Genomic DNA, 27,775 nt, shown 5'->3' with positions numbered 1-27,775 from the left:
GCAACTGCAGCTATGCCAGAAACCTTCTGCAGACTCATCTAAAAGCAACACTTATTTGACCTTTCCTAGTGTGTAGAGTGCTGAGTTGGGCTGAACAGACCAGGTGTTTCCTTCCAGCTACCTACACATTCCAGTGTTTTGTTGGACATTAAGATACATATAATTGCCAGCAACATGCTCTGTGCTTGCATATGCTGAACTGTGAGTCAACAGAATTTCAGGATGAGAGCCCTCAAAATCACAAGCTGCAAATTCCTTCTTTTGCTCCTGTTTTATCCACAGTGCCCCAGAAATAAGAGGAGTGACTCCACACACTTAAGTCACTGTGTCCTTTGTATCTCAGGTACAGTGTTTTGCTTTGAGGGGTCAGTAGCTGAAGGTCTAAATGATATCTAACCCAGGGAGGACACAAAAGTTAGCAATTCCTCTTCCAGTGTTACCAAAGAAGTTTTCATGGAGAAAACACAAGGGAAGCATAAGCACTTCAAACTGTATTTTCTGTATCCAGGCTCCTTACAAAGGACAGCTGGAGCAGTCACAGTGATGTCTTTCATTCAAAAATTCAATGAATAAACTATTCACAATCACATGGCAGACTCTGAAGATTAGTTCCCTTGCCCTGCTTCTATTGATCTTAATCCACATCTCCTCACCTCAATCTGCTCAAAGGGCTTTTGTTCCATGAAATACTGAGAGCAGCTTTGGAAGTAGTGTGCACCTCATGTTGAAGCTGGACTTTTGGAGATAGTCTAAAAATACTACGTGAACCCGGTGACTAAACAGAACTCTCTCCACCTGCCTCTAACACTTCATTAATTTATATTTTCTCCCTTAGGTGCTCAATAAAACAAAGGATAGAAAGGTTTTCCCTTCTTTATCCAAAGGGGAGATTTACCATTTAGCAAAAATATCACACTCTCTTTTAACCTAAATAATTTGTCACTATTTAAAAAGAAGTGAAACTACTTCAATAAACTACAGAAGGGGAGCTACTCCACAGTGCTTTTCTGAGCAATACCAGGTACTTAATCTCTTCACCTCAGATTTGGAATTCTATGTTACCTTTAAGCAGAAGAAGAAGTTAAATCTCTCAAAACTCTGTGAGTGCTCTAAGTACTGACGTGTTGGATGAAAGGATGTTGTAACATCTTTATGTTTTGTGCTCCAGGACAGATCTGTAAGGGATACTCCAAGCCTTTCTACCAGACCGAGAGATACAGGGAGATGATCACCATGAGAGATTGTTGATTTGGTTAACATTTAAATTAATTGGGATTTACCAAACTGGGACACATTCAAGAGAAGGGCATTAAGCACCTTAGGAATTTACCTCCTGAAACTCGGTGTCAGCAACCTTGGTACTTCCAGAGTAACACAGATGAGCAGAGATTTACTGAGCAGGCACACAAAGCAAGCAGGTAGCAAGGTTTACTTACCAAAGTCCTTCTGTTCCCTTGTCTCTGTTCATCATTAGCTTTCCAGAGCTGGTCTCACTGCCTTTGTGGATTATTTCAAGTAGCCATATGCTGTTAATAGAAATAGGTCTCTGTACTAGTTGCCTTCTATCTGAGGAAAGTGAAAATACTGCTCTACCATGAAGAGCAACTTATGCTACTGCCCATTTGATGTGGTATTTACTGGCTAGTTATTCCATGTGACTGTCCTGGGAAAGTGGGAATGAAAGCAGCTTCTCAGCTGGGCACCAGAAAAGCTGGATATGGTGTTAAGTATGCTTTACTGAGGTTTAATCCCACAAGGCTGATTATCATTCATTTTCATAATGATCCCAGCTAAACTTACGATCTAACATTGATCAGATTGTTCTATCCATCCTGCCTCTGACGCAGAGCTGCACTCAGCTGTTGTTACTTAGGGTTGTTACCTTTTAATTTCAGCCAGGAGGGAAATTCTTCTTTCTATACCTGTTCTTTCTTCAACAAAACTTTCTCAAATAGTATTTCCACTTCCTTGGCTGTGCACACAGGTAAAAATATCTCTCTCTCCATCTCATTTCTGTTCTTTGGCTACCACAGGTTTCCTTTTGCACTTTTCCAGCTGCAGTTAATCTGGGCACACGGCTCTCATTGAGCTCCCTTTGATCATTTAATCTTCCTCTACACACCAGAAACAAGATCTTTTAAACAGACTGATAATTTATGCCCCGTCCCATTTAACTGTCTCATTAACTTCTCAAAACCAAAACGGTTTCTGCTGTCCTTCCTCCAGACTTAACACTAAGGCATGAACTGAAGCACAGTGCTGCTCCCAGCTTTCCTGCAAGTGATGGCATTCACCTTTTTCCCTGACATGATGAGCAGGATGCTGCCAGAGCAGGGATCCAGCTGTGCTGCTCCTCAGTGGTGTTATGCCCAAGTGCCATCACATCCCATTCAAGCACTGGTGGAGATGTAATCATACAAGGACTGATAATCATGATCTAACTCATCTATTCTTACCACCAACCAAGCCAAATAGATAAAGCTAAATGTTTGAAAGGTTGCCAGTCTCATTATGTTTTGGTTTTTGGCTTTTTTCCCTTTATAAGTTGCTCCAGTGGCTCCATTTGCATTAGAAAATACGTGATTTTAAGAATCTGACTGGATCTCTGTGAGCTATCTGAGCAGCTTTTATATCAAGGCTTGAAATGAATAATCTTTTCCTTCTTTATCAGATGAATACTTCCAGTTCACAGCCAATGTCTTTATTTATGAGATTAATATATGAACTATGAAAAAATATTACCCAGAGTAATACTCTGGTCCTCAATCCAACAATTAGAAAAACATGGAATCTATTCTCTCTCTAAGGAGCCTGTGCAGCCAGCTGGGAGAGCCAGGGTCCTCCAGACCTCAGGACAGGATAAATTACTCTAAAGGAGATCCTGTCTCTATAGAAGAAACATTTGCCAAACAGACATGTGCAGTGGGTTAAGGTAAGTATCTGAAATCTTGCAGTATGACTCTGGACTTTTAAGCAAGTCATTGATTTTTGCAGCTGAGATTCAAGGCATAAACTTCTGTAAATATTAAATTCTGTAAATTCACAAACCATAATAAAATTCTATTTTGGATTATGGATAACCATTTCTGATTTCTTCCTTTTCTCCTCAGCAGGAAGCATTTACACTGGAATGCCTGCATAAACTTCTCTTCCCCACCACATTCCCTTTTAGGTATTTTTGTTTCAGGTATGAGGAACAAACTTTGAATTAATTATTTTTTCCAGAGTTTCACTTTAAAACCCATTTGCTATGCAGTGCACATCTTTAAAAGGCACTTCAGGGATATCTTCTTGCTTTGCTGTTACACCTTTATAGTGTTGAATAAATCAGTAAGGATTTCCTTTGTTGGTTTTGATGTTAAACTTCCTGCATGATTACACCTAAAAGGGAAAGAAATGCTTGCAGGGAAAGCAATGTGCTATGGCCCCAGAATACTCAGATTTACAGCTGGGATTTCTTCCAGGTCTAGCAATTTTTGTTTGTAGGCTGATACTTTCCAGTGAAAAAGATGATTTCAGCTATAGACAAGTGATGTGAAGAAATAGCACATGGATGATTTCCCTCACTCCAGTGCATCCTATTGAGCTAGAAATTAATGAGTAAGTGAGGTCATGGTTTAAATATGGTTCAGGTTAGTCATGAACTAAATCTGTTCCTACTAAAAACTTCCCAGTGGTCTGTGTAAGATATCTGATGTTCACCCAGGCACCCTGAAGAGACCTAATTATTTTTTTCCTTCTTTTTTTTCCTTCTTTTTTTTCCTTCTTTTTTTTCCTTCTTTTTTTTTCCTTCTTTTTTTTTCCTTCTTTTTTTTTCCTTCTTTTTTTTTCCTTTTTTCTTAAGTGATAGGTAGGAAGAAGGATTGCTGTTTAGCAATCTCAGTGTGAGAGCAGTGATTCTCAGCACACATTTCCCCTCTCATGACAGCTGATGTGCTGTAACCACCCCATAGCTGAGCAGGGCTTGTCACTGCCTCTCAGGAACATGAATTGCCACAGAATTAGTGCAAAAGAAACCATGAAAACAAAGTTGCAATCTTTGGCTGAACCTGAAATAACACCACCATTTTCATTGTAGACATCCCTGAAATATTTTAGTCTTGAGTTGCCACCACGGAAGAAGCAAAAATTACTTCCTTGGAGTGTAGCTTTCTTTTTTCTGCTTTTTTCCTCTGTGTTAACCTCCTTGATCTGTGCGTTGCTTTTGAGAGGAGGGTTGGGGCTGGGGGAGAACAAATGGGCTTGTGTTTTCTCAGGTCCACTCTCTTTCTTTGATACAGCCTTATTCTCTGGCCAAATAAATGTTCACTACTGAGTCTATTTACTCCAGCACTCTGGTCTTCCCTGTTACATAAGATTTCAAAGCAGAAGTGAAGGTAGTGCATCCAATCTGGTTAAAAGAAGGCCTGCCCTACAAGAGCCAAGCATGGGGGAGGATGAGGAGAGAGAAGACAGTGGGATTGGGAAAGAGCTCCTTCAACCAATCTCAGATGACACCAAAGAAGGGCAACAGAGCTGGAGAAGGCTCTGGAGCACAAGAGTGATGAGGAGCAGCTGAGGGAGCTGGGGGTGTTTATTCTGGAGAGAAAGAGGCTCAGGATAGACTTTCTTTTGCTCTCAAACTGTCTGAAAGGAGGTCATAGCCACATGCAGATTGGCCTCTTAGCCAAGTTACCATCAAGAGTACAAGAAGAAAAAGCCTCCAGTTGCACCAGGGGAGGTTTGGATTGGATATTAAGGAAAATGGCTTCACCAAAAAGTTGTCAAGCACTGGAACAAGCTGTCCATGGAAATAGTGGAATCACCAACCCTTGAGATACTTAAAAGAAGTATAGATGTGGGCCTTGGGGACATGGGCTAGTGTTTGAATTGGCACTGCTGGGTCCATAGTTGGACCCAATGATCTTGAAGGTCCTTTTCAATCTAAATGATTCAACAATTCAATGTGCATTCAATTCAGTAGGGCTGCTCCAGACCAGCACAGATTTTAATCAGGCTGCCACAGTGTGTCCTGTTGAGTACAGGCTCCCATTTACAGCCAGCTGGACACCTGAACTGTTCCAATGAAGCTGCTGAGAGCTGATGTTTGAGCAGGGTCCATCTGCATTCTGCTCACAGCTGTCATTAGCATCTCCAGGCTTACTCACAGCATACCCACAGTCCCAGGCTCCGCTTGTGAAACTAATGACATGCTAATCAATACTGTTCTGTGCATGTTGTTTAACATGCCTGGCAGGGCTATGTATTTGAAAATATGTTGGAGAAGGAAAACACCTTATATAACTTCTTCTGATGTTCAAGTGGTACCTGTTTTGAAAAATACAGGGAGTTGAATGCTACTGTCTGCACCATCCACTTATGAAAGGATAGTTTTGATCTAATCTTGCTAATGATGTCTACCATGCCAGTGTTTTGCTCAGACTCGAAGAAATTGAAGTAGTGGAGCTTTAAAATAGCTTGAAACAAAGCAGCATCCATAGCATAGGTGGCAAAAGGCCTGCAAGGGATGAAATGGGGAGGAAGTGTAAAGAGCCTTAGCTCACATAGTTTAAATGAAGAGAAGGTGAGGTTAAGGGAAGATGAAAATCTCAGATAATTTTTCAAGAGAAAATTAGATAAGGGCAAGAGCAATCTGCTCCAGGCTGCCCTGAAATATATTCCAGCCAGTTTTTGCCTTACATTTGAGGTGAGGAAAAGCTTTGGTAAGAGGGGTAATTTTCCACTGAAAGCCATTTAATCATCAAAAGGCACCCAACAAATCTCCCAGGCTACTCTTGGTGCTGAGTGAGATGCTCTTATTGTTCAGTACACAAAGGGATTTAGCAAATACCATCAACAGAACTGGATCAATACCCTCAAGCAAGGGAGTGTTTATAGTGAGAATGAAAACACATCCAACTCTTAACCAATACCAGGAATATCTCTGGTCTTCCACAGCTGGAAGTATGGAAACATTGTCCGATTTAAGATGAAGATTTTGGACTAGTAAAAACCCATCTCCTACAATATGAAGACCAGAGCAATACATAAAACATAGAGGATAACTTCTTCAGACACTCTAATCCATGTAAGAAGATCAGGGTGGAAAATCCACCTCCAGAGGGGAAAAAATGAAGTTCTAGAGTGATATGGAACAGGTCCCCTAGTTTCAGCTGCTAACACTGCTAATGAGATTTCCTTTGGAAACTCTGATTATATTTATATATATATATATTTACAGGAAACAGTGAACTCAAATGATTTAACAAGGTCTCAAGCTGGAACAGGTGGAAAACTTACTGCCTCTTCCCTGCTGAGACAGATCAAAGGGAAAGGCTCAGCACCTGGCAAAGGGAGTGGTTGAGAGATGCCAATCTTGTGTTCCCAGATTTTTTGTTTCTATTTTCTCTGTGCAGCAGAGGCCTTAAACAATTAGTCAGAATAAGGAAAGAAATGCAGTGTGAAGCCTGGCCCCTGCACTGATGGATGCAGCTGAGCTGTAACAGGCACAGGGAGGAGAGATCTCCATGTTCCCAGGGAGGGAACAGTATATGCTTCCTCTGTAAATGGTTCTAATTATGCTCTAATTACTGTACCTGGAGGAAATCCTTCAGATGTTTTGCACTGAGGTCTCACCTGTAAATGTTGATGAACAGCTGCAAATTGTTGTCAGTCATTAGGATACTGATGAAAAGGTCACCAGCCAGCTCAGTGCCACCACTTTAACAGCTCCTTGGTTTCCTTCATTGACTTTTCTTTGTTCTGCAGTTTATCTGCAGTGCAGACATAGCATCAGATCAGCATCTCCCTCTGAGAGGAGAGGTTGTGGCAGACTAAGGTGCTTCATACAGGGACCTTCAAACAGGGTGAGACTGGTGAGGGCCTGGCACAGGCTGCCTGGAAAAGCTGTGGAATCCCTGGAGGTGTTCAGGTTGGATGAGGTTTTTATCTAGTGGAAGTTGTCCTTGCCCATGGCAGGGGGTTGGAACAAGGTGGTTCTTATGGTCTTTTCCAACTCAAGCCCCTCTGTGATTCTGTGGTGACACACTGAACATGAGCTTAAATGTATGATAGCTGAATTTGTGGGGACAGCTGAATTTGTGGGTTCAGCTGGGAATCACCTGATCTGTCACCTTTTCCACAAAGATGCTCATTTGGGTTAAGATGGAGACCAGACAAGTAGAAAGTGTAAAGTTAAAGTGCCCATCATGAATCCTAAGTCACCTGACTCTGCCATGGGAGCTTTGTTGCTCAATTCTTATTCCCATTAACAAGACTACAACATTCTAAGTGTGAAACATACCAGTTGTAGGTAGAACATGCTCTTAAGAAATGTTAATGTTTGATGAAAAATCCTGAATCAGGTAGTTTTTCACCCATTTTGCTGCTACATATATGGAAGATATGAAGTCACAGCATGGCTTATTGACTCTACGATAGATGACTTTGAAAAGGAGGAGTTAGGATGTAGACATATCCTGAGGTCATGCTGTAGCATTGATGATACAGAATCATTTCTAAACCTCCCTCCCATCCTTGATTTACCCACTGGAGAAATTTTTTTATTCGATAAAATCATTTGGCTGGGAAAAATAGTAAGCTTTCAGAAGTATCAAATATTAGTTCTCATGTTGCTGTGCAATTTGTGTCTGGTATGAGCCCTCAGCTTTCTATTTGCATGGCAAAGAGACACAGGACATGTGTAGGTGGAATATTTGTGGATGTTCTGGTATTTCAGGAAAATGTTTTTGCTTCTGGAAGACCTGGTATAGCTCATGTTAAATTTTAAGGATTCATCAATGTTAAAACATTCCATTTGGCAAGGAGCTCTGACTGTCATACTGGAAAGCTGGAGGAGTAACTTTCTTGGTCTTTCCAGCTAAGTGTACCTACAAATGTGATTAAATCTATTTGCTGAAGGTCTAGAGACATCATATTGGTGTAGCACTGAAAACACTTTCTAGTTTGGCCACTGATTGTGTAACTGAGTCCTTACACAACAAATGCCTTGCAGATAGGAAATGAACATACAATGGAATATTAGATTTTTATATTTTTTTGGTAGAAACTAGTTATGCACAGTGCAGTGCAAAAATGTTCATTAAAAATAGAGTACAGTCCTGGCATCATTATTGTCCTTCCATTTGTGAGAACAGCCCCAGTACCATTCAATAAAAATTACCATATGAAACAGATAACTTTTCAGTCTTCAGAATACTTCTGTCAGCCTAGGTTTTGTTCAGATATTAAAATATTTAAACCACCTTTAAGTGTCACTGGAAGATTTTTCTGCCCACTGAAAGTCTACAGTGAATGGATCATAAGGAGGAGATGGTGAGGCTGCACTGAGTTGTGCACACACCATTGCAGGCTGCACCATCCTCCCTAATCCCTCACTAGGAAACATCCCTTTTCCTACACCAGGGGTGAAAAGAAAACCTAAAACCTTCACAGAAATCAACCTCTTTTTATATCCACACACCCATTCAGCAGCACCACCATGGACCTGATTCTGGGAACACACAAAGAAGCAGGAAAATTCAAATGAGGGTAACCACTGGGTGGTTGAGCCTTCAGAACCAGAAAAACAACCTAACAGCAGGTTTTTAAAGAGGAAGGGAAGCAGAAAGCCATACAGGACATCTTCCAGTGCACCAAAACCTCTGTCTAGTGTGTCTGCAGACCACCAACAGCATATGGAGGAACACTGAGCCACAATGAACATCCTTACACAGAGTAAATCTGTAGCATTCATATAAAATCATGTGTTAACAGAAAGAATTGGGAAGTCAGGGGAGAGCACAAAGCAGGAAGACAAAGAGCAGCAATAATTGGTTTAATCCACCCAAGGACTCGGCTGCCAATTGGCACTGCTGGCACTCAGTGCAGTCAGTGCCAGCGCCTGGCAGATTAAGCAGCAGAGCTCCGAGATAGGTTTCTGCTGTAGGAGGCAATTTCACACTGATGAAGGGCATTTACTTTAAAGCAAAAACCTTGCTGTGTACTCTGTGTTTTTGTCAAAGTAACAACGAAGTGGCTTTAGATATACTCCAGGGTAGCTGACAACAGAGTTTGACCTGACTTCAAGAAAACTACATCTTATTGAAGGGGAAGGGATGCTGTTCACAAGGAGGAAGAGTTCATTGAGCCTACGTTTGTACAGCTGTTAAGGCAAGAGGATTCCTGATCCATGACCAGGACTCCCGGGCATTAAAAAACACTAATCATAAAATCCATCTATGTGACAACACAAGTCTAAGAACACGAGCTGAAACCCTTCTCAGTAACTTTCTCACGTTTGGAATGAAACCACAGACAGTCTGAAACAGAAAATTGTAAAGGTCCTGCAAAGCTATCTGAAATCAAATTTTGGGTAAGTGATGCAGTGCCTGGATTAATCCACCGGCTATAGCCTGTCCTAGACTGTGCCAGGTGTGGCCTCACGCAGACTATGAAATAACCTCAAGTAGAAGTTGAGCAGGTCTGCTCAGCTCAGCAGCAGTAAGCCTGCTTTCCAAGGCACTCTTGTAGTCAGTGTCGAGGGTCAAGGCAAAGACAAAGGAAGGGTCTTTTGTGTGGGTTTTCAAGGAACTTCATTACCCAGAAGGATCCAGGAAAAACAGACGAGAAATACAGCAATACATCAATTTGTATATGGGGGAGGAGTAAGGGGAGCGTACAAACAATGAACTAATATAGGGGAGGAGCACAAGGCAGGGTTTGCCAAACACTGTCCAATGGAGAAGCTTGAGGGGAGGGAACAGTTGATTTAATCCAATGGGGCATCAGTATTGGATGATTGACAGGGAAGATTCCAGAACAAGGGGTAGGTACCAAGTAAAACTGACAGGGAAGGATCTGGATAAAGGGGTAGGGTTACGCTGACTGGCAGGGAAGGTCCTGGAAGAAGGGGTTGGGGTACATTGATTGATGGTACAGGAGAGGAGAAAATAACTTGGATTATACTGACAAAGCAGGGGGGTAATTGAGTGAACAATGTATAAGAACTTCAAACTTAATAAAAGAAAAACACACCACAACAGGTAAGCGCAACAGAGCTTGCAGAAATACTAGGTAAAATTTGCTGTAATTCAGCAAAATATTTGCTTATGCTTTGCTGTGTCATAACAACTAGTTAATAAAATGAATTGATTTATTTTCAAGAGACTAAGAAAGAAATGTAGATTGGCCAAAGAGTCACTCTGGGTGTAAACATGATAGATAAGTGGATGAGTTGCTCAGAGCTGTGCTGTTTTCCAGCCTCTGATCTAAACTTTGTCTATGTAAGACCCTTCATAGATCACTGCCAGCTGAGAGCACCATGTGTTGCATGGCTATGGAGAGTGTGCAACAGGTGTTGCCAAGACTTTTTAATGTTTTGTTGCTGATGATCTTTTTTTGTTTTGCTTTTAATGAAAACCAGAGTTCCAAAAGTTATTTTCTCCTCCATCTGCCCTTTATTTTATTTTATGAAGAAATGAGGTTATGACATAGATATTCTCAAGTTTAGGAATTTGTTTCTGTTGCATGTTATGCAAGGGCAACCTTTGAATCTTATTTTGCTTTGCTTGTGGAGGTGAAAAAAGTAAAAAAAAAGCTACTCCTATCCTTCTATCCAGAAAGTAGTTTCCTTCAATAAAAATAGTCCTCTACTGCTGGCTCTATTTTAATCTGCTTTGTTGGGGGCCCATTCCAGCTGTCTTTCCTTCCAGTCTGATGTCTCTTGGTATCTGGGGTCTTTGGACTTTGCCCTCAGATTTGTTGGCTTGCAACCCTCCACTGTTGGTTTTAGTCAGTATCTCCTTTCCTTCATCGTAGTCCCTGCACAAAAAGCAGCCCTGAACACAAGCCACAGGGTTTCTGTTGTCATCACTCATTCCCTGTCAACACCTTCTGCTGTCAACACCCTTTATCTCCAGTTTTCCAGAGAGAGGAGGGATGGGACTGAATTCCAGATTCCAGTACCTACATATAGATGTCAACATGTAGGTGTCCAATTTTCCCTGAAGTCAACAGAGATTTGGCCAATCAGTCAATCAAGCCTGGAGAACAGTTCATCTCTCCTCTCTTCTCTGATGAACCTTCATGTAACTGATGTGGATGTTGACACTCAGGAAGACCTTGGGTCCTGTGATAATCCTGAGATAGGGTCAATGAAGAGAAGGTCTTGCTCCATGTGTGGGAGCTGCAGGTGCTACCCCTTCTCATGGTGGTGCTGGGAGAGCTCCCATGTCTTGGGAGCTTTTTGCTTCTGCTATGTTTTCCAAAATTTACAAATTTGGATATCTGTTTCCAGCCAGCCAAAAGACACATCTGTGGCATTAATATTAAGAACTGGATTTTCAGGTACTCTGTACATCAGAGCCTCTTGAGGAAATAAAATAGGTTGGCATCTTTGTTTTACATGGAGAAAAAAAAAATCTTCCTTTGCTTCTCAGGTTTCAGAATGACTGAAATAGTAAAACACACAGAGACACACACCCTTCAGTTTTAGGCATACACCCAGCATAAAAAATTCAGCCAGGATAATTAAAATTTGGCAAAGTTACAAGTAACAGAAATGAGGACAAGTCTTGCATAATCTTAACCCTATCTGGCTTGACTAGCTCAGTTTATGATGCAAAAAACTTTCTTTCAATCAACCACACACAGTTCTTTCTCCTCCTCTGTGTTTCCAGTGACTTCTCAAGGAGAGAGAATCCTATACTTTGTTCTTATCCCTTATTGTTAAAAGCAAAAAATGGCTTTTCTTGCCTAAATAAATGAAAAGTCAATCTTCTTTCTGCTCTGCCAGTGCAATTCCACTCATTCCCTCTGATTTCTTCTTTAGGTTACCCTTGTGTGACCCACATGACTGCTTCTCAAATCCTTGCCTCTTTCAGAGATTTCCATGTGGTTTGTATCAGTTTCTACTCTGTTTGTACTTCCCCATCATCTATACATACCTAGTTCTCTTCATGCTCTACATTGATAATATCTTTTTAGGTCAGAGACCACTGTTCTGTTCTGTTCCCACAGCTTTCCAATGCAATCCCTGCACAAGACTCATCTTCTAAATGCCAGTGCACAGATACAAGTAAAAGACAAGAAAAACATGTACAACTAATGGCTACAAGCAGATCTTAGCAGAAGTTTCAGCTAAGACATTCCAGACATCAAAAATGTGTTATTCTCCCTATTAATCCTTAGGTCAACACAGAGTTTTCTAACCTTTGCAATTAAAATGCAGCCAGACCTGATAATGAATCACTGAATCTCTCTACAGAAACTAATCACCTCTCACACAGAATCTCTTCTCATTGACATTCCCTTTGGCTCAGGAGTGACTCACCAGCTGCTGAGCTATGAACTTTGAAATGTTTACTTTGACACTGAACAATTTGGCCTCTGTTACTGACAAAGAGTGAGGAAAAGGCAGAGAGAACAACCACTCCATGCCAGAAATCTCAGCCTCAAACATCACAACAATCTAACAGTTAAAACAATTCTAAAGTTTTTATACAATACATTGAAAACCATTCTTAATTAACCATTTTCAAGACTCCCATATGTGGAAACAAATGAAAGAGATGCTACTCTGCTCTGCCTATAGGAGATTATAATCAAAGTCAAAAACAGCTTTTGATTCAGATGAATTTTTTTTAAATTTTGATCAGATTCCTGCTTTGCTTCAGTTTTCTGCTCTCCAAGTGTGTACGGGAGAGGACATGCTCTGGGCTCAACCTTCTAGCAACAAGAGAGTGAATTATGGTCAGAGACCTCAGTTCTGTAGATGAAAACACTGAGCATGGGGCAAAACAGTGGCTGTCATAATTTGTGTCTCCAACAAAAAGTGAGAAGAGGGAAAAATATGCTGGAGCAAAGAAGAGTAAGGGCTGTTTGGTTTTGATTGATTTTTTCTGGATTTGTGGAAGTATCAAATTTAAGCAGCTTTTGAGATGTGAGAAATGAATGCACTTTATTTTTAAGTCATACACAGAAATTTAAAAAATGGTACTCTTTCTGGAGTAGCAGTGATACTTTCTGGAGACAACATTTTAAGACTGCTTAAATAGCCAAAGTGACCACACCTCTCATCTAGTGATTCCAGTCGCTTCCAATCCAAACCATTCCACGATTCCATGTTTTTGGGAAATGTCTGAGATCAAACTTAACTCTCAAGCAGAAACCCATTTGCTGCAACAGTAGAGGCTGGCTGTAAATTTTTACAGGCTCTGGTCTAAACAGAAATGGCACATCCTGAATCCTCCTATCAGTAAAGGGATCTGAAAAAGGACCACCAGAGAGGAGGCTGATCACTTTCTATAGTTCTGTACCTAGACCATTCAGACAGGGAAAACTGAGTGCTTCCAGTCTGGAAAGAGGAGGAGACTTATACCTGAAAAGAATAAGTGTTTTTGAGAAGAAGTTGGGGACCTGGAAAGCAAAGATCCTGCCTGGAGAAAAGACCCTGAGAGTGGAGGGAGGCCTTGGAGGTGGGACAGATGGATGAGGACAAGTCCAAGGGGACACTCAGGGACCTGGCCACTAATGGCCAAGGGCTGTACATGTGAGCACCACCAGCTCAGTGCAGACTGACATGACTTCCCAAACATCCCAGGCCAACAGCAACCTCCCTGCAGGGAAGGGAAGATGAGTCCTGATGGATGCAAACACTGTGTGACAAAGTGCATGTGTGAGTTTGAGATACTGAAGTAGGGTAAAAATTGCTGTCTCTATGGTTCTTAAACAGATTCCAGAAACAAGAGACACCAGAGGTTATGGTACACTTCATCTTACCCTTGGCAAACCCTCACAAGCTTTATATATTCATCCCTAAAAATGTTAGTATGGATCTATATTTGGGGGTTATTTCAACACCAATTAATAGCACAAAGAAAGTTCCCCAAAGAAGTGGACATATTAGATAGAGTGCAAAGCATGTGTAAGACACACATTCCAAACATTACCATGATGATTCTCCTTATTATCCCTCACTGTCTACTCTAAAGGGAACTTGTAATCCATCTCAGGCAGATCTGGACTCCCGTGGGATGTCAGTGACACTCTGTGTGTGTGCTTGCCTGGGGTACAAGGCTTAAGCCTGCAGGGAACATGTCTGGGATCTAACCTGACAGCTCCCATGTCATAAATAATGGACTGATCTGAATGACAGATGCTGGCACAGCTTAATCTCTTTGGGAAAAGGTATTCCCTGCACTACTAAGGATAGCATGCAAACCCCTGCAATTCTGAGTGGGAAACACTGAAAACTCACATCCTTATTCTTACCTCAGCTTTGAAAAAGATCCTTTCTTCATTGCTTAAGTTTTAGGGCACTTTTCTTTAATTCTTTGCCCCTAGCAGTCTGACAGATACACAAGTGCAGTATTGCTTTGCATCCAGGGAAGAACACAGTGTTGTAATGTCATTGTTCTCCAGATCTGTCCAACAGTATTTTGGTACTCTGGGTAAGGCATCCCTTAGGACAGAGCACAAAGATAGCTGCATCTTTATCACTGATTAGAGTCAGCCAGGACCCACAGTCTGAGATGCAGACTGTTGACTTTCTGCTTGGGATTCTTTTCCTCGGCATTACACTTGAATTTATTAAAGCAAAGGGACTCACAGCTTTTGGGTGCCTTACTTCTGATTTTTTTTTTTTTTTTTTTTTTTGTGTTATTGACAAAGCAAAGTATTAAGCTTAACTTTCTGAGGCACTGCACATTTTTTTCTTCATTACTGGGCTTTGTGGCTAGCAGCTCTGAATTTTTGAAATGTTGGTAAGTGCTGCATCCTCTATTGCTCCCCCCAGCAAAAAGCCTCATGTGCAACCTGCTGTATGGCTGTAAGTGGCTTAAGCTAAAGTCATTATACCAAAGTCTACAGTGTGCTCATAAACCTGAACCATGAAATATTTGCCAACTATAAATAGAAGACTGTCAACCAGATAAAAGCAATCTTTTCTGAAAACACTTTCTGGTGCTCACAGACAACTTCCACAGTCATTATATAAAAAATGGATAGAAACTACTGCTGCTAACCCAAAGGATTTAAGCTTCTTCAATAACTTGCACACAATCTTACTGACTGGGCTCTTTTTTGTTGTTGTTCTAGAGATGTTAATAAAAATAGTCAGCAGCCAGAAAAATCTATATAAAATGAGATGCTGCTGTGGGCTAGCATACAGAATCTAGTCTACCCTGAGACTCCTTTGCCGGGAGAGTGAACAGCAGCTAAATCAAGCAGCCTGTGTAATGTCATTGCCTTGTCTTCCTCTGTACCTAATTCAGCACATCACTCCTCTCCTCTAGTAAAGGCAAGCATCCTGTGACCCTCACTGTGCTGGACTTGTTACCTGATGACGTTTCAAGTCTTGGTCTCGTAAGCAAAGACTTAACAGCAATCCCTGCAATCTGCTATCTTCTTTCCATTTGCTGTTTTCTCAAATCCCTTGGCATTAGCCCAGGCAGAAAAGTGTGAACAGGAATGCTCATTGACCACAGTCTTGTACTAAGTTGATTTTAATTTCTGGAGGCAAGGGTGTGTTTTTCTGTTTAGTTGTTGAAGCAGATACAAAATGGTCCAGAATACTTTTGTGATAATTCACCACAAAGGCAGCAAAAAATACTTCTGTAGCCAATTTATTTTCCACATGTGAATGACTGAATTAAATCTGGACCAAGGAGTTTATCAGTTACCTGTGTTCTTTCTGTTCTGTTAACATGGCATGAAGAAAGCATGTGACTGATGTAATTACATTTATTGAGACCTTTGACAGGTCTGAAAGCTGAGGAGGCTGCAATGTATTCATGCCTTGCATTTTCATGGCACTTTTTCATTTACAGAATTTCTCCACACAAATATGTTGTAGCTCTTGATCCCTGCTGCTATCTCTAGCATTGTTATCTGTGGGGAGTTTATGAATCCACAATATAAATATACTGAACACTGCATAAAATTTTCTTGCATCAGGAAAAAAAAAGCAGTAATACAGAGGCACAAGAACACCTGCTGTTGTGAAATCTCATATTCATTTTGGAGACCATTTTGGAAAAGCTATTTGTGTGCAGAAGTTAAGCATCCTTCAATAGGTGCAACAGAATCCAGTCTGAAACTCCACTGCCTGGGTTGCTCTAGGTTGCACTTTGCCTCATGGACTCAGTGGGAAAGTAGGCAAGGAAGGAAAGAAGATAAAAAATAATAATGGAAAAAAAAACATGCACCTGGGATTTACTCAGTAAATATCACTAAAAATGAAGTGAGTGGGAGGATTAAATAGAATACCTGTGTTCTTCATTAATAATGAGAGATGTTATTCTGTGAGAAAGTTCAGGCTTGACCATACAAAGTGGCCAGTGCCACAGACTGGAATTACAAACTTCACTGTGTAGATGGAGCTCAGCTTCTTAAAGACCTGGATGCTACCCTCAAAAGGCTTCCTAAAACCAGTCCTTTCTCCTCAGTGTTCACCATCATACCCTAGTTATGATTTATGGCCTAAAACATTGTATGAGCACCTTTGCAGCACTCTGTTAGTGCATTCCCAGCATAGAAGCTTCATCCAATTGTTTATGGATAGATATTATGTAGATATTTTATAGTGCTCTAATGTAGTTATGGTCCTGCAAAGCTCAGGATGTAAAGCTTTAATAGAAATTGGAAATACTATTCCAACTCTGTCTTTTAAAAAGGAAGAAATAATGCTGGAATGCTCTGTTCAGGTATTTAGAGATGTATATTGAAATTCAAGAGTAAAATGAATATGAAAAGAATTAAATCAATGTCCTTCTCATCCATGATTCATCCACTTCATATAATATCCAGTACAGCTCACCAGTGAACAGGGCAGAAAAGATTCATTTCTGTGCTGCAGACTCTGTGGGTTTTTGATGGGATTCCTGTAGGGGTAATTTCATGTGCAAATTATAACTGATACCCGAGTCATACAAAGTACAGAGGAAACAAAGTCAGAATGCTAACACTCTGGGTAGGTAGATTTGCACCTACTGAAAACTGGAGTGTAGTGACTTGTTATGTCAAAATTCACTGTGTTCAGTGCCAGTTTTTTACTTCCTAAGAGTTCATTGAGCAAGAAATCAAGGTCTCTGAATTCTGACTGTGTATCAAAGAAATTATTCAGGGAACAATCTGGAAAAGGAGCAGTATTACTTATCTGCCTCATAGGTTTCTTGAAAATAGAGTAGAATATCAAACATTTCCTTTCTAAATCTCACAGTAAAGGTCAAGTGCTCTAAATTGCTGCAGTTGTACAGAAACAAGTGGAACAAAAGCAGACTTCACTAGAGATCAAACTTGCACTTTATACTCAATGACTTTGCATCTTTCCTTTTAGTACTGAGGTGTCCTTTATCCCACAGAGACTTGTAATTCAGCCCCCAAAACGTTTAGTTTAAATTAACATATTAGTTCAAAAGTTAGTTGATTCTAATTGAAAAACAAACACTATTTTTAGAGCAAAAACTGCTGGAGTGGAGTGGGCTGTTAAAAAGTAAAGGGATTCAGAATTTGTCACTGAGAGAAAAACTCATGTGTTGTTCATGTATTTATGTGTTCTCCTTTCAAAGGCTGTGGTGAGAAGTAAAAAGGCAGCCCTGATGATTTCCTTTTGATACTGCTTCAACAACCTGGCCAGGTAAAACCACCAAGAAAGGAGAAGCTTGTACCTTCCTTAGAATAACGAAACATGCCTGGAAAAGTTAACATGACATGTAATGGGCAGAGAAAAAACTTGGCCAGGAGGGAGCTGCAGCCTGGGCAAGAGGTAGAAGGTGTCCATTCAAAAGCAAAGAATCAGAAAATGGTTTGGGTAACTGACAAACATTTCATAATTCTGAAACAAAGCACTGTTCTTACTTTAATTGATTCAGGAGAGGGCAAGGGAAGATTTTAAATGGAAAAGCACATCTGATTTTGAAAATTAATTGCAGACTAGCCTATGTGGTGTTCTCTAGACAGAAAAATTATTTTGGCCTATGCTTTTTCTACCAGTCTGAAATGCAAGACATTTCCAGTGACAATCTACCTAATTCAAATAAAGCAAATGTTATTTTTCCTGTATAATGTCAGACCATTATTATCCTTTCTCTCTGAAGGTCTGGCATGAACACAATGACATCCAGAAGAGTCTATAAAATGCTTTGAATATTAAAACGGGGCAAAGAACTGAGATCTGTACAGGGCACCTGCCTAATGGCTCTGCTGAATGAGGATGCAGAATCCTTATATACACATACACATAGAATCGTATAACTTATTGTATTTTATAGTTTCATTCATTCAAATTATCAAAAGTTTACTAGGAAACAACAAAAAAATCTCAGTGTATATGACTGTGTAGAATGGCACAACTGTGCAGAACTGATCAGCCTGAAAAATACAAAAAACAGAATGAAAAGCTAAAGAAAAGTAGTATTTCAAACAGAAAAAATCTTGATATGCAGAGCATCAGTTTAGCATGTTCCTAACAATCATAATATCATCTAATAAACAAAGAGACAACTGGGAACACAGAACTGGAAGGAACAAGCAGGGTCATCAAGTCTAAGTCCTTGGAAGAGAAGGCAGCTTTTTGAGAGTTACCAGCTCAAAAAGAGTCTACAGAGAAGCTCTGCCTCTCAGTCCCATATTCCCTTCACAGTTTTGCAAATCCAGACACCACCAAACAGAAGAGTGAATCAAGGGCATGGCCAAAGTGCTTGAACCTCATAGTTAAAAAAAAAAACAAAAAAACAAAAAACCAAAAAGCCCAAAAGTAATTTAATAAGGGATAATTTAGGTTCATTAGTGCTTTAGGAACTAATCAGTTATTCAGTCTGGGTAAGGCCTACTTTAGACCTGAAAAGGAAACTTTGGCAATAGCCACTAAATACAGAGCCCTGCTGCTATCACTGTGTGTATGTTTAGAAATAGCTGAAGTGCAACAGTATTTTATGTGTGAAAATGATGCAGGAGCAATCAGTCTGGCAGTTATTTAGACCATGTGAGATAACTTTTTTTCCCCTTATTCTTTCTGTGAACATACAGACCCAATGCAAAGGGACATCCTCCTAACAGGCAGTGCTAGAATTGAGAACACAAAGGAATCCTCCTTTTATCTACATCAAAAGAAGGTGTCTGAGCTGTTCTGAGCCTTTTTACAAGTGGAAGGGTGCAGATATGGTCCAGTTGACACAGCTGCCCAGGGAACACACACAGACACATGCTGTGAGCTACTGAAGCTAGTTACTTCAGGATCAAAACTCTGAGTTTCCTGCTGCCTTCTGAGAAATTTCATGCTGCTCAGGCCCATTCTGAGTCTGAGAAATAGGATTAAGAACATCCATTTGAAAATAGGACACATGAAAAAAAGTCAAGGAGAGCTTCCAGCTGACAGGACAAGACCAAAATGGGTTAGGTATCTCAAGATTTGTGTCTTTTCCCCTTCATGGTGGCTACCTTTCCCCCAAGTCATGAGCATGCTGAAGTCTTCTGCACAGCAGCCAAGTAGGCAAATGGAAATCAGTGTTACCCCAACCTGTTTCTGCATTCCCCAAACAGCAAGAGTAGCTCTCCACTCCCACTGTGGGGGCACCCAGAGAATATCAGGACTGGCTATGCCATGGAACAGACCCTACCAAATCTTTCCAGCCTCGATGTGCTTGTGCTCTACTGAGCTCTGCTGCAGTCCTGGTCCCCCACCAGCCCAGAATTTTTCCCCTGAGGTTGAAACAGTAAGTGGCTGTTGCATTAAAGATAATTTCTTGTTGGGAGATAGGGGTGGGAAATGATCCTCACCTGCCTTTGAGACTTGCAGAGATTCTGGAACAAATGCACATTTCATAAGCACTTGGAAGATAACAAGTCACAGCTTGAAATGTGAAACAGCTGCTTCATGTAGCAGCAAGGACAAGTAGCCCATGTGGATTTGTCAAGAATAAATTGTGTTGAACTGATCTAATCTCCACTTTTAGCAATGTAACAGGCCTTAAGAATAAAGGAGAAGTAGCTGTCACAAATATTACCCCCTTACTAAGGTTTTCAAAAGGGCTGCATGTGGCATTCTCATAAGTGAGCCCCGGCAGCCTGGTCTAGATGAGACTGTGATCGATTGGGTACAAAGCTGGTTTGATAACGTATCAGAAAGGTTATCAATGGTGCTTTGTCAGAGTGGAAGGATGCAGAAATGGAGTTCAGCCAGGTCTCCTGGATACAGTCCTGGCATATGCTTTCATTAATGAATTAGATGATAGAAAAGAAAGTATGGTTATTAAATTTTCAGATGGCATAACGCTCAGAGACATCGTAAGAACAGGAGGACAGGGTTTGAATTCAGAATGATTTGGAAGAATCGTATAACATATCTGGGGTGGGAAAGGGGAAGATGAAATTCAGCAGGGACAAGTGCAAGGCCACAAACTTCAGTTTACACCATACACAAATATCAAAATTTGCCAATAGCAGCTCTGCAACGAAGTGTGGAATTGCAGTAGATGACAAGGTGAATTCCTTGTTAAAAAAAAGAAACAGCCACCTCACAGGAGGGAACAACAGGGTTATAACATTAAAGATGTACAACAGTCCTTCCTTGGTCCCTAGAAAGACTTCAGCTACCGTGTCATATTCCATTTTGAATGTGTCAGCTCAGTAAAAAGGTGTGCAGCAGTCCAGAGGAGAAGAGGGCTATCTGAGACGTAAAAAACATGGCCAGAGCAGTAAGATTTGGAGGCTCAGTGTTTATTTAACATTAGTAAGTCTCACAAGAAGCTCTTCAACAAGCTTCATGTATTTAAAGAGTTTGTTGCAAACAAAAGTACAATAATCTATTTTCTAAATCTCCAGGGAATAGGAAACAAAACAAACAAAAAGCAGCTTTTTTACAATTAGAAGTTTCAGTTTGAATTTTTCAACAGTGAGACTGCAAAGCACTGGGAAGATTTCTTTTTAGACACAGCTTTGTGCTAATGGCCTGACCTCAGCTGGATCAATACCTTTGATGCAGGAGTCAGTGCATCCTGCTGAAAGCAACTCCTTACAAACTTCACGCACCAAATGACTGGAAGTGGGATCTTGTTGGGAATCTCAGCAGCAGTGAGCTCCAGACTGGCTCTGTCTCAAGTCTGGCAAAACCCACTGAGTTTCAGTACAAAATCTCAGTGTGGGTTATTCCATCTGGGCTTTGCTTGTGGCATCAGTCTCTCCCCCTCTTGCTGCCTGAACTGTTCAAAGAAAGTTGTTTGCATGGAAGTGAGAATGACAACACATTTTGTAGTTTCCATAGGTTGGCAGAAAAATAAAGAGTTTATTGATGACTGCTGAGATCTTTATTAAACATAAGAAATCCATGGCTTGGATATGGCATCTATTTAAGCACCATTGTCTCTTGGTTCGTGGGTAGAACACTCTGAGAAGTCAAAACCCACTCTTTTTATGGCTTAGAGTGATCTTCATTAGTTATGCTACTTAGGCTTTTGTTGCAATTTAACATGCTGAATGATATACCAGTTGCTCATGATAGATTGCTTTGTTTCTTCTATGGTGCCATTGCCCAAGTGTAGGGAAACAACTTCCACTGAATGTGGTTCCTGTGGCAGTGAGGAATTATTTGCACTCAGTGATTACCAAACCTGTCAATCCCCTGGGTTCATGTCAGACCTGAGCCTCTTGCACTGACAGTGCTGCGTCACCTGAAAATTGTCATTGCTGAAGTTGGACTCCTGGGTTCTGAGATGAGGCTGCAGAGCCCAGAGGAAGCCCAGAGGAAGACAGAAGGGCAGGGGTTGGGGTCCATGCAGCCAGCAGGGACAGTGGTCTATCTCGTTGGGAATGGCCTTTTCCCCAACAACAGCACATTCACAAGCTACCACTCTGTGATACCAAATATGTTTGTCATTCATGTAGGACAGCACATGCAGTGTCCTTTGTTTTCTGGCAGTCTGCAAAGTCACATTTCCTTTGAAGTCTGCTAATGTCCAACTGATCGACCTCAAGACATCACAAAGAATTGGAAACTTTTGGTATTAACAGTCCACTTGGTATTAAAAGTCCACTCAAGGTGAATTTAGATCAGCCTTTTACTTGTGACCTTGAAAATCTGCTGCTGACTCCAACATGCATGAGGAGAACAGCAACTGCTTTTTCATTTTTGTTTTGCCAACTCAGAGATTCCATCACTGGCCACAAGAGCCCTGATCATGAAACTTAGGAACCTTAAACTTTTTAAGTCCTGCTTGTAGCCATTAAAAACTAAAAAGCTGAATTTCATGTAAAGGTAAATTGAAGGAGAAATAAGTAAATGCTGGGATCTAACCTTTTAGATTGATGGCAGCCATACATTGTAAACATATACTTTTAAGACAAAAGGAGCCTTTTAAAATTTGACTTTGCATAAAACAAGGCAAGTGTTATACAGTCATACCTTCAGGTGAGTGAGACTGTGGGGTTTTTGTATTTCAGGGGATAGAGAATCTGCCATGTCCTGAGGTGAACTCTCCAGCATTAAAAATATGCAGCTTATCTGTAGTCAGAACTTGTCCAGCTCGAGCTACCAGCCTGTGAAGTGTTATGTACTTGTATGTTAAATTAAAAAGCCCTCTGCCCTTATATATAATATTTCCCTGAATTTCTATTCAGAGCTATTTCCACTCACTGCATTTACATTTCATTACTGCTCTGCTGCAAGAGTTCAAAGTTTTCAAATGGAAGTCCTGTGTGGTTCCAAGGGGCAATGCTCTCCTAGGCCAAGCTGTTTGCAGTGCAAGACAAGGTAAAGGGAAAATCAAGCACATCTCCCATCAGCACTGAATGACAGGTTTAACAATTCCCCCTCTCCCTCCTCCCTGCCACCCCTGAGCATGGATTATATCCATGTCTCCACCAGGGGCCTATATCCTAGCAGTTTACCATTCTCTGATATTAACACTTGAAGTTTTAATGAGCACAGGCAAAGGAGGATGCTTAGCAACAATACATAAAGTACAAAAAATACAGGATAAGCAGTTTGAGATTAGATTTTAATGCCATCTTAATGACAACACCAGCATCTACTTATTGCTTTGCATAACTATGTCATTAACACAGAATACTGCAAAGAATATGAATGATTGGGTTTTCCACTTTGGGAAAATGGGATTTTGGAAGCAATCAGGACAAAGGGAAAGGAAAGGGCAACAGACAGCAAGGTGTCAGGACGTATCTCAGTAACATATTCAATGTGCTCATGCAGCTTGATGGCATGGGTCAAAGTGCCCTCACTCACATTAGTTTCACAGAATTTCTCTTGTTCCCACTGACTAGAGAATTATAATGGCAATATTGCCACTTTTTTAGAGATTCCTTTTTATTTTTGCATTCTTTAACCCCCTTTTAGCTCCATTCACTTCCAGCTATGACAGGTACATTATTAACAGACAAAAGCAGGCTTCACAAATTATGTTTGTAGGTTTTGGAGAGATGATTATTTAAACAAAATGTGTGAATCTTGTTGCCTAAAACAAAAAGCAAAAGCTTTGAATTGCTGTGAAGTCCCCAAAGAAGCTGAAGTCAGCTTGCCTTTCAGGGATCACCAGACAAGATGCAGAAGGGAAAGGCAGGAAAAAATTGGAAATGGAATCTCAAGCCCAAATCCTGTGCAATGTAGAAGAAAAACAGCAACATTCAATTGGAAGGGTTTGATATGGGACATGAGAAATTTGTCCCTCTAAGCACCCGTGTAAGATGATGCTCTGGAAGGATTTTGTGTGTTAAGACTCAATCCTCTAAAAAGACCACAGTTACTAGAATTTAATTCGCACACAAGTCCAAAACCAGGGTGATAACCTTGTCTTTACTTGGGCCCCCCTGCTCATACTGCCTTTAACCTCATGTCCATATACATGCCTCATATACCAGACAAGCTTTAGGAAGGCCCAATGCCTGCACGTATTGAACGGGGTGGCAGAAATGGGGAAATAGCAGAAGCAGTGGGGCAATAAGACCTGTATGAGTCTAGAGAATGCATAAATGACAGGAACAGTCATTCAAAATCTTCAGTGTTGGTACCTTGAATACAGCCTCTGCCTAAATTTGCATCAGCTTCAGGAGCTACTTCACATACTGTCCCAAATCTCCTCTGAAAAAAAGCCTGAATCACAGAAGACTTGAAGTTCATTGTCCTCATTCATCTCCAGTTCTCCATGCTGCCATAGAAAGAGCCAGCTGAGCAAGGCACCACTGTCCCTTTACTCCTTTCTTTCCTATGTCACATGTCTTAGAAATAATCAGCTGCAGGAAAACCGAATGAACTGGTGTGATGTAATTGTGTGCCATGTACTCATTTATCTCTGTGTGATGATAGCCCACTGTTTTAATGAATCTGGTTACCATGACACCAAAAAGTCACAGCTAGTTTGAAAAATTCACAGAGGTCAGGGGCAGGGCAATGTAAAAATCAGCTCATGTTAAACATATCTGGAGTTGTGCTTCTGTCACCCAGAAAAAATTCAGCATTGATTCAGATCTCCTTGTGCTGATCTTTGTTATAAGGAGAAAAAAATGACAGGACACTGAACAAGAGAATTAATGGCCTATGTATCAATGTCTCTGCCTTCCTCCCTTTTTCTCTGAATGCTGTAAGAACATGCTCAGCTCCCACCAGGCCTGACTCAGCCCTTCCTGCCAGGAAAGACACAAAACTGCATCTTTCTGCGTGTTGGCCAAAGGAGAACTAGGAAACAAAGGAGACAGAGGGCAAAGAAAAGGATTTATAAGGGAACAAGAGGTTTTTGATGATGAGAAAATAATGAAACACAAATGTCAGAGGGAGTAGCCACAGAAAAAACACCCACGAAGAGCAAAGTTAAAGAGAGGTGGGAGGAAAATGATGATAGGGGGAAGAGAGAGCAAAATGAAACAGAAAAGAGTCTCAGCAAATTTCCATAATGTAACACTGATGAAGCCTTTTATGATTATAGAAGGGATTCTCAGAATGTTCCCTTGCAGGAAGTTTGCATACTCATATTTTAATAGCTCTGAACACTTTCCCAGACTCAGTAAAAGTGGAAACTTTTTCTGCTAATGCTGCCTGCTCTAAATCTGGGCTACCCCTGTGCATCACCAAGCTCCAAGGAGCTGTATCTCTGAGGTCTGCTCTGGATGGGCTGGCACACCAAGCCCAGGTCCTTGCTGCCTCCAGAGAGTGTGACAGCCCTGGCTGGGTACTCTGCAGAGCCAGCTGAGGCTGCTCTGCAGGAGGAACACACTATGTCCTGCCAGAGGAATGGAGACATTGTTTGCACAATATCTTGTAGGACATGGATACAGGTTGTTTTTTATGCAGAGCCAGACAGAAGCCTGAACTGATTCAACCTGTGTGTTTCATGCAAAATACCGGGGAAAATGATGAGATTCTGGACTACCTGAAACAAAGCCAAATTCACAAGTTAGTATGACTGTAAAAGCTTCCAGAAATCTCAGCTTGCAATTCCTTCCAGTACAGACTCAAGCCCCAACCCAGTGTGCAAACAAAGAGTACAGATTATTGCTATTTACATACCAATTGTTTACCTGACTCTATCCTTTCAGACTTGCTTATTTTCTCAGACTGGATATTTGTCTGCAACATTTCCTGAGATGAATCTATGCAACTATAAGTTAAAAAAAATATTACAGTTGTCCCTGGATGAGTTTTTGAAAGGTGTATGCCACGGTTCAATACTAGTTAAAAAAAAAAAAATAAAAAAAGACTGCCAGAGAAATCTCCTTACAGCAGGGAGGAAGCTTTTGAGCTCCATAGAGTGATTTCACCAGACCTTTCTGTCTGAAACACATTTTGGTTGTGCAGATGATTTGCACAGGATAAATCCATCACAGTCATTTCAAGATGACTGACACTAGTGGTTTAGTCTCTCCAAATCCTACAAAGTGATGAGAAATAGTCTCTGATCCCTTCAGTGCCTCTGCTGCAGACTTCAGGAGGAGGACTCTCCAGTGGATTCCCCTCAAAACTGCATGAGCAGTAGTTGTATCCCCAGTCCAGGTTCACCAGCTCCCCAGAGGTTGCTGGAAGGGACCGTAGATGGTTGTTTCCCAACCAAAGTGTGTGCAGATTCCTTAGAAGGCAGACATCCTCAGGAAGGCTCTCCAGTGAGTTAAAGAGCAATAGCAACGTTTCCAGTTTCTCCAGATGCCGAATGCTGGAGGGGATGGTATCTATTTTATTGTCACTCACATCCAGAAAGGTGAGGCTCCTCAGCTGGCAGAGGGGTGCAGGCAACTCAGTGAGGCTGTTGTTGGCAAGGTGGAGGCTGTGCAGCCTTTGGAGTGCCCCCATCTCTGTGGGCAGCAAGCTCAGTCTGTTGTTGCTCAGAGTGAGCCTCTCCAAGCAACTCAAAGTGCCAATTTTAGCAGGGATTTTCTTCAAGTTTTTGGAGTCTACATAGAGGCAGGTGAGGTTCCTCAGATGGCCCATCTCCTGGGGAAGGAGCTCCATCCTGTACCTCAGGCAGCTCTCTTGTTCTGGGCTCATCTCCAGCACCTGCAGCTGGTCCAAGCCAAAGACCTGTATGGGGACTGACAGCAGCTCTCTGCCAGAGATCTTGAGTTTCTTCTTCCCTTCATATTTGGGATCGTGCTGTGTAAGGTACCTCCAGAGTGGATCAGGACCTGGACAAGCACGTCTGGGAGAGGTGACTGCAACCATATCCCACCAGAACAGTGCCTGGTTGAACAGAGAGTGTCACTCAGTTACTTGCATGCACCACAGACGACCTCTGAGGCTTTTGGTGGATTGAGGTTCTCTGTCAGCTTTGTGCTCTGCTGGGCATGTTACCAACACACATGCAGAGTGTTTGAGTTGCTCAGATACATCCCACTGAGTAAACATTTGGTATTCTCGCACAATCAGGTGTTTCCCCTCCTGCTCTGCAGAGCACACAAACCCAGCTCCTGGGCTGTGACATGGCCTCTCCCAGCTGCAACCAGTGAGCAGTGGTCAGACAGAAAACTGCCTCTGCTTTGCAGCAGATGTGTTCAAATCTGCTTGTGTGTAACTCTCTCCTTCTGGAAGCATCAAGGTTGCCTTTGCCTGAAGAATTCACATTGACTGGGCTTGCAATGGAAGAAGCAAGGCAGAGTAGATAAGGCACATGGTAAATGGGACAAGAACATGGTGAATGGGACAAGAACATAGTAAACTGCACAAGAAGAAGACAGAGTAAGAACTGGTGGACTGGGAACCATGAACATATCTTGTCATCAGGTCAGTTTGTGCCTTTAATATTTGGCAAACACAATAAAGGATCAGTTTTGAAATCTGAAGGTCCTCCTCACTGCTGCTAAGTGTATGAACCTCTACACCATGGAGATACCATTTTTCTTGTGTTGCACTTGTTCTAGCATATTTAAAAGCAGGCTTTTATTCCTTGCTGTCAAAGGTTTTGTAGATGTGTAAAATGCCAGTTTTATCCCAAGCCACTCAGCACAGCATGTGATGTAGAGAGCAAGGCATTTTTCTGGAAGGAGAAAATTGTGGGTTTGAAGCCTCAGGCTGAGAAAGCTGACCTCTTTTACTTCATCCTCTAATCCTTAAGCCTTTCAGCTTAAAAACTGCTTAGAACAGCCATTTCAAATACTTCTTAAGGAGAAAGGTCTGCACAGCAGCCCACAGGCCATTATAGGTAGCAGACAATGTGTTAGAGGTGTACCAGGTGTAGGGGTCTACCAGGTCAGGTCTTGTGGTCAGGTTTTGCACATCAGCTTTGCTTTCCCAGCCTCCTCAGTTCTGATCATCTCAGGCCAGGATGGTCCTGAATTTGTTGAAACCTGTGTTCCAGCACCAGGA

The 27,775-nt window shown here is 41.4% G+C and overlaps 1 protein-coding gene across 6 annotated transcripts in view; it reads right to left on the bottom strand.

Moving 5' to 3' along the window:
- Positions 1 to 27,775, bottom strand: part of FAM135B (family with sequence similarity 135 member B) — a 286,821-nt gene that overhangs the window by 253,965 nt on the left and 5,081 nt on the right. For 3 of the 6 annotated variants that reach the window (XM_086877994.1, XM_086878004.1, XM_086878011.1), the window contains exon 3: positions 1,437 to 1,526. The exons of the other annotated variants lie outside the window; for them this stretch is intronic. The gene's annotated coding sequence lies outside the window, so the exon portion shown is untranslated. The remainder of the gene's footprint in view (positions 1 to 1,436; positions 1,527 to 27,775) is intronic. 6 annotated transcript variants of the gene reach the window in all.

Source organism: Cyanistes caeruleus, chromosome 1, assembly GCF_971803275.1.
Source record: "Cyanistes caeruleus chromosome 1, bCyaCae1.hap1.1, whole genome shotgun sequence".
In the NCBI taxonomy this organism is placed as follows: domain Eukaryota; kingdom Metazoa; phylum Chordata; class Aves; order Passeriformes; family Paridae; genus Cyanistes; species Cyanistes caeruleus.
This window is presented reverse-complemented; position numbering and strand designations above follow the sequence as displayed.